This window comes from Myxocyprinus asiaticus, chromosome 25, assembly GCF_019703515.2.
Source record: "Myxocyprinus asiaticus isolate MX2 ecotype Aquarium Trade chromosome 25, UBuf_Myxa_2, whole genome shotgun sequence".
NCBI classification, from domain to species: Eukaryota; Metazoa; Chordata; class Actinopteri; order Cypriniformes; family Catostomidae; genus Myxocyprinus; species Myxocyprinus asiaticus.
The window spans coordinates 37676184-37687830 of NC_059368.1; the positions used below are offsets into that span (position 1 = coordinate 37676184).

Sequence of the window (11647 nt, forward strand, 5' to 3'; positions counted from 1 at the left end):
TATTGAGAGCACCTGCAGAGCGCGCATGGTTTATTGGCACGAGATTGCTCATGTTTAAAGAGAGTAAAGCTGAAAGTGCTCCTGATTGCTCAAACAGTCTCTATCGCTCCACACAACGTCTGATTGTCACGACTCATGTTACATCACGTGTACTCAGATTTGTATTCGCATGTTTATTTGTTGTTTAATTCGTTTTTATACCCATTAGCAGCCTCTTTATCCTCTTCCAGCTCACTGTGCAGTGTCAGAATAACTACCGTATTGACTCTAGAAAATGTGCAATTTAATATTCATACACGTGTAATTCTTACACATTTTAAAAAACAAAACGGCATATTCATGTGAATTACATCATGTCTGAAAGTTTAAAGTCGTGAATGCTTAAAATTGCCAGCAACTCGCCCTCCAAAGACCACTCTGTCATGTATCAAGAACTGAGCAAGCGCTCATTCATTGGAGTAGCCTTCAAGTGGACTGAAAAAATCATAATTAAGAGTTCAGACTCGGAGCACATGAATGGTTCAGCGAAGTCGGAAGTTCATGTGGGATACTTGGAATTCTAGATGATACCCGAGTTGATGAGATGGGAGGAGTCCTAAACTTTCAACATGGTGGAGGAGAGTACAGTTTCTGTAGTGAATGACAGGTTTTGTTCATTTTTCTAAAAACAGCTTATTGTTAGTGCTTGCCATTTTGGTCATATTCTTTTATGTATATCAGCAATAATTCTTTGCATGTTGTACATTTTTACACTGTGAAAATAGCTTTTATTTGCCCCAAATTCCTTTATCGTCAGCAAGCTAACTGAGTGATATGTATTATGGTGTCAAAGTAAAAGTTTCTCAAGAAATATGAATGAATGAACCTGGCGTCGTCCATGTTTCCTGTTCTTTCCGACAACAAAGCATGTGAACACGACGTATTCATAATTACCACTTCAGAAGTGGGAAGTAGGAAAATTCTGATGGCACACGAAGGCAGCAAGTGTATGTGTGATTCCCTGCATGCTGCAAAAAAGATCGGCCCTAAATCTAGGAACAATCGGCCGATCACTGATCACGGATTTAAGACGAATTTTGGCCGATTTCGATCAGTGGCCAATCGATTGGTGCACCCCTAGCTTGCATCGTTTCGAATCTCTTGCAGTGCTATCGTGACAGACAAGCGCACATGTCAGTCTATCCAAGTAAAATTTTGGTCGATAAATTCAGAGGGACAAAATCATGAATAAAACGATAAATGATAATGTTTCGTCCTGAGGTGTTATCTAGCTACAGTGGAAAAGAGCTGCCGCTAGTAGGAATGCACCAATATGGAATTTTTGGGTTGATACCAATAACTAATAATTACATTTGTTTTATATATATATATATATATATATATATGTGTGTGTGTGTGTGTGTGTGTGTGTGTTTTAATTTAGTCCTTTAGCTTGGAACTGATAGCTATTTCAAAAGCTGCTCATTAAAAACCAAATATGTGTCTTTTAAAAGCTTGGAATCTGGACTAGACAATCTGACCAATTCTTAACTGCTGCTATTTAAGATTTGGCAGAACCAGAAGTGTGTCTGGTACAGATGCATGCTGATTAAAATGAGAAATAAATGACATTACTCTTGCATAAATTGTATGATGCCCATTTATTTGAATTTTTACAGCAGTTCTTGTATGTGCCCGTTTATTTGAGTGTTTACGGTAATCCTGTTATACGAGAATAACACATTTCTAACAGGTGATATTAAACCAAAATTAGGCAATAAGTTCACTTAATGAACATTAAACAACAAAACACACAATTCAAACACTAATCTATACATAGTGTAACCTAATATTTTTGTGTTTTCAGAGGTGGTGTGTGTGTGTGTGTGTGTGTGTGCATTGTGCACGTGCGCGTCTCATTGACAGATGCTTGTAACACTTATGTGTGACAGTTCTATTTTATACTTGTTAAATGTGATAATAATAATCAAAATGGGAATATGTTATACATTTACACAGATCGGATAGTCATGAGTCATAATGTTAGAAAAGTCTCATTGTAAAATACAACAAGCGATCTCAATTCGCTCTGTGAGGATTTTTAAGATCTATGCACCATGCTATGTTGTGTTTGAGCTTGTTTTAATCCCATGTCTTTGCTGTAAGTAACAATATACTATTTCCATATTCTGTTTGTTTCATGAAATAATTAGCAAAAAAGATTGCCCCTAAGTAACATACATGTATGTTTTTGTCATCTTTGCTTCATGAACAAAAACAGAATATGGGATATGGCAGCAGATGATCCCGATTAAAACCAGCCCCAAAAAATAAAGGAATAAATAAATATCGTCGGTAATTCCACTATCGGCGCAATAATAATATTTAGATTTTCCTGGTTATCGGCAAATGATATATCAGCCGCCGATATATCACACATCCCTACTCACCAGTATTGTTTTTTTTTATGCCCTTAACGTAAAAAAAAAAAAAGTGAACTGTCGTTTTTTACATGTCAGTCAGATAGCCTCTTTCGGTGTAATTGAAGGTGGTTCTTGGCCAGACAAAGCTGCAGTGTGGACCAAACTTTATGTCGATAGTAAAAAGTCTGGCTATAGGAGACTAGGGCTTTGTTTGCTTGCAAGATGTAGACTTTGTCACATTGTGTGATGTAATCTGTCTCTAAAAATAGCAGCTAATACAGTTAAGTGCTGGAACAGAGAATAGTTGATTGTGATTAAACTGTCCTAGAGTGATTGAAGTGTTTCTTTTATTATTCGTTTTTGTCAGTTCTTCACCAAAAGTCCATAATCCAGATCAGAGCAGAGCGTAAATCTTTTTATCACATTATACATGTAATAATAATCTTTCTTCCTCTTTGTATTTATCTCAGGATTCTCTGAACACAAAGCAATGTGGAGGAAATAAGGATCGTGCTGCCCTTGAACTTCAGGTGAGTGCAGATACTCTTTGCCTCAACAGGGGTGGGCAGGGATTGAGTGTGTGATGAATTAAGCAGGCCCACACAGAATCTATGCTCACACAACTTTGCGAAAAGCTCCGTCAGTTTCTGCAAAATTGGAACAAGCATCATTCATAACGAGAGATGATTGGTTATCGATATTAACACTTTTCTATGTAATTTGGAATCGACTCTTCAATGTCAAGAATACTGACAAGTGCCGCCTTTGATTAGCATTCAACAATGCCATTACATAACGTATTGTTGGCATAAATTACTCAAGCTCCTTTCATAATTAGAGTTAAGCTGATAAACAATATTTTGTTTTACCAATATTCACACTTTTCTACCTAATTTGGAATTTACTCTTTAATATTGAGTCTACTGACAAATTCTGCCATCCAAAAGCACCCAACAAGCCATTACACTACTTATTTAATGTATTGTTTGTGTAAACTACTCAAGCATCATTCATAACTAGATATAGATGGACAACCAAGTGCTGCCATTGTTTAGCATACTACAATGCCATTCATCACTTATTTAATGGATTTTTTGCATAAATTACTCAAGCTTCTTTTATAACTCGAGATCGGCCGCTAACTGATATTTTTACAGATATTCACACTTTTCTTCTTCATTTGGAATCGACTCTTCAAGATTTAATCTATCAACAAATGCCGCCATCCAAAAGAACCCAACATGCCATTACACTACTTATTTAATGTATTGTTTGCATAAATTACTCTAGCATCATTCATAACTAGAAATAGACTGAAAGCCGATATTTTTACCAATATTCACACTTTTGTACTAAATTTTGAATCGACTCTTCGGTATCGAGTCTACCCACAAGTTCAGAAATACAATATTCACTTTTTATTCAAGAGCTATTCATTCTCAAGTGAGAATCGTGAAGCGTTTAAGCTTAACAGTTAGAAATAGCACTAAACAAACATGAAAATACATTTTTGACCACTTTGTTGTTTAGAATATTCAGAATGCATACTGTTTTAATTATTATAGTTTAAGGATTGTTTATTTATTATTGTGTTTAAAAGCATGAATAAACAATAAAAATGTATTCTGCATATCAGTTATCTTACACTTAAACACAAAACAACCGTCTGTCGCAAAAAAATATACTGTTGAAGTCAGAAGTTTACATACACTAAGGTTGACAAAAACACATTTTTAACCACTCCACAGATTTAATATTAGCAAACTATAGTTTTGGCAAGTTGTTAAGCTACTTTGTTAATGACACGAGTAATTTTTCCAACAATTGTTTACAGACAGATTGTTTCACTTTTAATTGACTATATCACAATTCCAGTGGGTCAAAAGTTTACATACACTAAATTAACTGTGCCTTTAAGCAGCTTCGGAAATTCCAGAAAATTATGTCAAGTCTTTAGATAATTAGCCAATTAGCTTCTGATAGGAGGTGTACTGAATTGGAGGTGTACCTGTGGATGTATTTTAAGGCTTACCTTCAAACTCAGTGCCTCTTTGCTTGACATCATGGGAAAATCAAAAGAAATCAGCCAAGACCCCAGAAAAACAATTGTGGAACTCCACATGTCAGGTTCATCCTTGGGAGCAATTTCCAAACGCCTTAAGGTACCATGTTCATCTGTAAAAACAACAGTATGCAAGTATAAACACCATGGGACCACACAGCCATCATACCGCTCAGGAAAGAGACGCATTCTGTCTTCAAGAGATTAATGTAATTTGGTGCGAAAAGTGCAAATCAATCCCAAAACAACAGCAAAGGACCTTGTGAAGATGCTGGAGGAAACAGGTAAACGAGCATCTATATCCACAGTAAAAAAAAAGTCCTATATCGACATAACCTGAAAGGATGCTTAGCAGGGAAGAAGACAGTGCTCCAAAACCACCATAAAAAAGCCAGACTACAGTTTGCAAGTGCACATGGGGACAAAGATCTTACTTTTTGGAAAAATGTCCTCTGCTCTAATGAAACAAAAATTTAACTTTTTGGCCATAATGAGATCTTTATGTTTGGAGGAAAAAGGTTGAGGTTGAAAGCCGAAGAACACCATCCCAACTGTGGAGCATGGGGGTGGCAGCATCATGTTGTGGGGGTGCTTTGCTGCAGGAGGGACTGATGCATTTCACAAAATAGATGGCATCAAGGGTAAGGAAAATTATGTGGATATATTGAAGCAAAATCTCAAGACATCAGCCAGGAAGTTAAAGCTCGATCGCAAATGGGTTTTCCAAATGGACAATGACCCCAAGCATACCTCCAAAGTTGTGGCAAAATGGCGAAGGACAACAAAGTCAAGGTATTGGAGTGGCCATCACAAAGCCCTGATCTCAATCCGATTGAAAATTTGTGGGCAGAACTGAAAAGCATGTGTGAGCAAGGAGGCCTACAAACCTGATTCCTCCAGACAGTTCTGTCTGGAGGAATGGGCCAAAATTCCAGCAACTTATTGTGAGAAACTTGTGGAAGGCTACCCAAAACATTTAAACAGTTAGTCAATCTCTATTCATAATGTGGTACACATCCCCCACCCCTTGCTTTGTAATTTCTTAAATATTTTGTCATATTTGAAAACACTTTCAACCACCAATAAGGCTGCAGTACTCTTGGCTTCATTCAACACATTTTATCACGTTAACTCTGCTCTTCAGAATGCTGCAGATTTTCCCCCAAAATCTGTGTCCGTAAAAGTCAAAATCAAAGTATGCATATTCCGTTTAGGTCTGCCTTTTTGGTGCTACTGTGTGTTTGCGTGTGTGGCGGTTTACTTTGTACCAAAAAGTGAGCTAAATCTTGACAAAACCAGCCTTTGGGGACATTTGGAGAGGACTCAATTGGATAAACAAGTAATAAATAATAATTGTTTGGAAGATGATTTTATGGTTATCGTGTGGGTTAGGGTTAGTCTAATAATTACAAACAAATTTAATTAAAACAAATAAAACTATAGAAGTCTATATAAGTAAAGTGTGTGTGTGTGTGTGTGTGTGTGTGTGTGTGTGTGTGTGTGTGTGTGTGTGTGTGTGTGTGTGTGTGTGTGTGAAAGAGAGATCGAGTTTAGGGTGTGTCATCTCTGTGGAAAGAGACGTTCTTGAAATGATTGACAGGCGATGTCTGTATCTAAAAGTTGATTGGGTCTTTTATCTGTAAGACTGGACTTCCTTTCTACAACCATTGACCGTTGGGCGCTAGAGCTTCTTGGATGGGCATTCCAATTTCTCCCATTCATTTGAATAGAAGTGGCCCGTCTCTGCTAAATAGTCTCTGAGTGGAACTGCTTTCTACTGTCCTGTGTCCTTAGGTCTCTCTCTCTCTCTCTCTCTCTCTCTCTCTCTCTCTCTCTCTCTCTATCTATCTATCTATCTCTTTCTCTCTCTGTGTGTGTGTGTGTGTGTGTGTGTGTGTGCGTTTTTGTCTCTGAAAAAGAAATACACTGGACAGTTTTTTAAGCACAGGGCCTGCTGGTTTGTGTCAGTGTGAGGCTGCACATCAAAGATGTATAGCGTGTGCATCTCTGCAGGCCTGACACTCCTTCTGCATTATAAAGACAACCCTCTGCTAACTCACATTAAAGCAGCCCTCTGTGGCTCCAACAAACATTTTCCACTTTCATGGTTTGTCCAGTATTTACATTCAGAATTAATGTTATCCACTCCGGTGCGCTATCTGTGACAGTTGAAACACTGTCATGTAGGGATGGGAATCATAATGACGTTAACAATTCCAATTGCACTTAACTATTCCATTAACGATTTAGGAAATTTTTTCGAGACTGACTGATTCATGGGTCTTTTTTTTGATTGATTCAGTGAAAAGAATTGATCTTTTGGGAAATAATCAGATTATTAGGCTGATTGATACAGATTTCACGATTCGATTCCGATTCACAAACTTATGATTCAATTCCGATTTTGATTACATTTGATTCATGTGGTTATATTTCAGTTATAATGTCCCTTATGTACTTAGGTACATTATGAAAACATAAATTTGACTAATTATGTTTAACTAGTTTTTCATCATTTTGGTGACATTTTAGCTTTATAAAAATGAACAAATCCATGTATTTAATAAATAAATATGATATTATATTGCATATATTATTTTTGTGAATCATTAAATTATTATAATTATTTTATTAATCACAGTTTTCTGTGATTAATGGCAATATAAATTATGGTACACGATACATTATTAGACACATTTTTACATGTATTAATCTTTGATACAAGTATATGTATACATGCCATAAAATCAGTGGACATGTTGCAATTGCAGTTTGGGCAAAATCTTCTGGTGTTTCACAATGGACCTTTTTTAATTATAGGATCAGTCGGATCTAATCGGACAAATGTCTTTTTATATTTATCCAACACATCCAACTTCTTCTGCCATTACATTCCCTTGCACTGTATATAACAGATTTGTGTTTAATTTTGCACTACGTTTATGTATGTGTGAATGTATATATGTTTGTGTGTGTGTGTATGTATGTATGTGTATATATATATATATATATATATATATATATATATACTGTCTTATTGTGTATTCTATATATACTTTATTTTCTATTAAATTTCTATTTATTTATTTTTATTCAATTTTGTTTATTATTTTTTTATTTTTGTCTATGTCTTGTTGCTGTTTTGTATTGTTGTGCACTGGAAGCTCCTGTCACCAAGACAAATTCCTTGTATGTGAAATCATACCTGGCAATAAAGCTGATTCTGATTCTGTAAGGCTGAGTGGCCTGCCAGGAACAACTCTGGACACCTTTCTCCTATTGCATGAAGTTTCAGGAACTAAAAAAAAAACAAAAAAAAAAAAACCATACATTCATTGCGTTTTTTTTTTTTTTTTTTTTTACACGTTAAACAAAAAATATTAATTGCAGAAATTAACGTAAAAAGTCCCAGCTCTAATCATTATTGTTTAATTGCATAATTTGTGCTATTTACAGTTATTTACACTGATTTGTTGAACACATGCAAAAAAAAAAAAAAAAAAGGTACTGTCTCTTTAAGAAAACCGGCTGTTTTGTAAAGAGCATCTGTAAATGAGTGCATGTTAATGAGTGAGACTGAAACGGTTTTACCTCGTCCGTGCTATGCATGATTAGAATTAAATGTTTCTTTTTTTATTGATTTTGATTAACAACTGACTGTAAAAAACAGAAAGGTTATTAAAAGAGACAGTATTCAATGACAAATGGGTCGCTGGGATCTCGTCCTTGAACACACATTACACCGAACAACTTTTATTCTCAACACGCTGTGAAAGGATCTCATTGCTGAATACTTCACGACTAAACTACAAAATTACTTGTGTGTGCCATTTGTCAAATACTGTATATACATAGTCGCATAGTGCGGAATTTGTTTGCAAATGCGAGTGATTTCCCTTCATTGTAGTGGAGGGTAGCGCATAGAGTAAAAGATTGATCTTGAGATTTAAGAATCGATATCGAGATTGTTCAAATGAAGATTGTGATGCATCTTAAAATTTACCCACCCTATTGGATTGTGAAATTGGATTGATTAGAGGGGAGCGTTAGGAAATCAGATTGGTGACATCAGCTGAAAAATGTCATTTCAGAGGTGGAGCAAGTTATTTCATTTTGATAAAAGATTACGAGGACAATAATAAAAAAAAACATTGGAATAATGTGTTGTGCACAAATGAATCATGTACAGTAGGGCTGTCACGATTATGAAATTTGGCTGATGATTAATTGTCAAACAAATAATTGTGATTATGATGATAAATTTTTTAGGGGTTTCACGATTAATTGTCATATAAATTGTCATTTCTTAAGGTGTGCTTTTTTTACATACATTTTTAAATGTATGTAAACATTCATACATATTTAACTTGAAATATATAAATCAAATAATAAAATAGGGATAAACTATGGTGTCCTTTTAAGGCTTTGAAAACTTAAATTACATGAAAAATAATTTTTTTACATTTCTAAATATTTAAAATGTCTCTCTTTTTGGTCAACTTTAGTATTGCTAAATTTTTTACATCTACACTCTTGTTTTTGGAACTCTTATATAAATATATAAAATAAAATATATTTTTATTATATTTATATTATGCAATAGTATAATTATTCTGTTCTAATTTCTTCACCTATATTATTTTAATGCTCTTTGATTAAACCCACAAGCCCTTATTTCTCATGAAGCAAACCTTTGAGAATTTGTTTCATCATTTTATCACTCCACAGAAATACTGTAAGCCTGTGTCACTGCGTATATGAACCAGGAACATTTGCCTTTACACGATCGTTTAAAGTGAAGCCGGAGCTCTTTGTGCTCACTATCACTTATACTTGTTCGCTTATATTTTTGTGGGAGTTTTGCATGAGCCTCTGCTGACAGTGTGCGCATCTTAGCACTTCACGCTTTCTTCCGGACAAGAGCTGGTTGACGTCCGCGGTGCGGCTCAGTGATGCTTGGACTCAGAGTTCAACTGAGTGACACACAAACACACTGTCCATGGCATTTATACAGTATATTAGCTTAAAATTGTATTATTTCTGCATTAAAATGTGATTGGAATTAGAATGCCCATTAATTGCAATTATCTCAAATAACCACGATCAGATGGTTATTTAATAATCGCGACAGGCCTAGTGTACAGTAAGACTATTGTAACATTTTGAAAAAGTAAATGGGATCAATTTTCATTTCATATATTTGATTTCACGGACTCATCAAATAGACGACGTACGTTACTGCAGTTTTAAAATTGAAAGTTTTAAATTTCAATACTTTTGAAAGGCCTCTTTTACTTACATTGTAAGTGCCTTACTGTAACCACAATTATTGCTTGTTATAACTAAATGAGGAAATTAAAAATGACTTTTTTTGGTAATCAAAATGATTCCACAAATGCTGCCGATTGAGCTTAATTTAGATTGTACGAGTTAGTTCATGTATTTTTCTCTGCTAGCAAAAATAGTTCTGTGAGAAGCCATAGCATCAAGCTTTCCATGTCGCCAAGCAACACATGAATTGGAACAGTGTGTGTGAGGGGAATGGAGCGACAGCAATTTCCCTTCCTTGCTCCAAGTGTTCTGTATTCACTCGCTCCACTCCATTTTCATTGGACTTTGGTGCTTTGCACAACAAGTGCTAAGACGCGAGGAAAGGAAACAAGGATCCACAATTTTAGAAATACTAACCCACCCACATACATCTATTCGATTCGAAGTTTGTATTTTAATTGAACAGAAATAGTTGAGCATGCATTGGCCATGTGCGTTTAGTCTTCTCACACCTCTGAGTGTTCATACCAGCACGTGTGCATGCAACAGCCTAAACAAATGCTCACCCTGTCATCTCACACCTTTCACCATTACCACCTTTATGACTTACATGAACGCCCACTTCCAAATGTCACAGCCATTCCATTTACCCACACAGTCTCCTCGCAGCTGCAGTATAGCGGTATGTTTGCATAATTAAGAGAGAAGCCTTTAAATCGAGCATTCAGCCCAGTCTCCCTAAAGAGTGTTCATAGGGCAGCATTAATACCCTTTAATGGACAGATGAGGATTGGAAAGAGCCAGCTGTTGCTGCTGTATTGTGCCCAGTCAGAGCTGTGACACACACATTGAGCGAGGCTGTTTGAAGGGCACATGATTCTCGTTGCCGTCTTCACACACCGGTGAGTTCACTTAGAATAAGTATAAGAATTCAGCTTCACAAAGATCTCTTTCTCAACGCTTGCTCTCTTAAGTCTAGTGGCCACACTAGACTTCGCGCTCCAATCACTTCCATTCATACGCATGCTAACGTGAGACCTGAAATGCAAGGTCATGCGAAGAAAGTTTCATCTTCCAAAGTGCCAAAGGTAAAGTTTGACCTCTGACCTGTGTATTGTATGATTAGAATTCGCATGATGTGACCAACGGAAGATTGGAACATCACAGATTGACCACTTGGCTTAATACAAAGAATACAAATTTCAAAGCTGCATGGATTGTAGGAATGCGGGAAAGTAGAGCAGATGGTATATTTTAAGATTTTGAATTTATTCGTTATGTATGATTTCTTTTTATTATTCATTAAAAACGGAAACCATAGTGTATTGCAGGTCCCGAAGTGATTTCACATCTACAAAGGCTTGTGTGACCTCAGTTTTAGCTTCCCTTTTAAATCAAACTTGCTTCGACACAGGCAAGGTTGCTCTATTCACTTTTGCCAAAGAGCTTGACTGGCAGGCTTGAACTTGGCATTTCTGAGACAACTGAAGGGCGTGTGCCTTAGGCCACATCCACACTTATATGTTTTCATTTGAAAACGCATCTTTTTCTCTACATTTTGAGATGGCATTTTTGTTCGCGAAAACAGCTTTTTGAAAACGCTCTCCCAAGTGGATGAATTTGAAGCGCCGTGTTCACGCTGTAGTGTGGACTGGGAAAACGGAGATGTCTGAAAACGATGACCTATTTGTTGTCATGTGACGCAGTCATGTGATCTATTCAACCAAAACAATCAAGATGGCACCCCGTGTTGTAGCAGCGCTGTTGTGCCTGATATTCACTTTAATAGCATTGTTAAAGATAAATGTTATTTTGAACAACATTCACAATTGTGTTTCAGACCGTACATTCCAACGGCGATTTTCGCATGCGCAGTAAGGGGATTTAAGCGGTTTTATACATTTCGGTGTGG

The 11647-nt window shown here is 36.2% G+C and overlaps 1 protein-coding gene across 6 annotated transcripts in view; it reads left to right on the top strand.

The window, feature by feature from the left end:
- LOC127415824 (tyrosine-protein kinase fynb-like) overlaps window positions 1-11647 on the top strand; it is a 103431-nt gene that overhangs the window by 23231 nt on the left and 68553 nt on the right. For 5 of the 6 annotated variants that reach the window (XM_051654798.1, XM_051654802.1, XM_051654803.1 and 2 more), the window contains one exon: window positions 2873-2932. The gene's annotated coding sequence lies outside the window, so the exon portion shown is untranslated. Of the gene's footprint in view, window positions 1-2872; window positions 2933-10460; window positions 10638-11647 lie in introns of those variants that run through there. The other variant, XM_051654801.1, reaches the window with a different exon arrangement.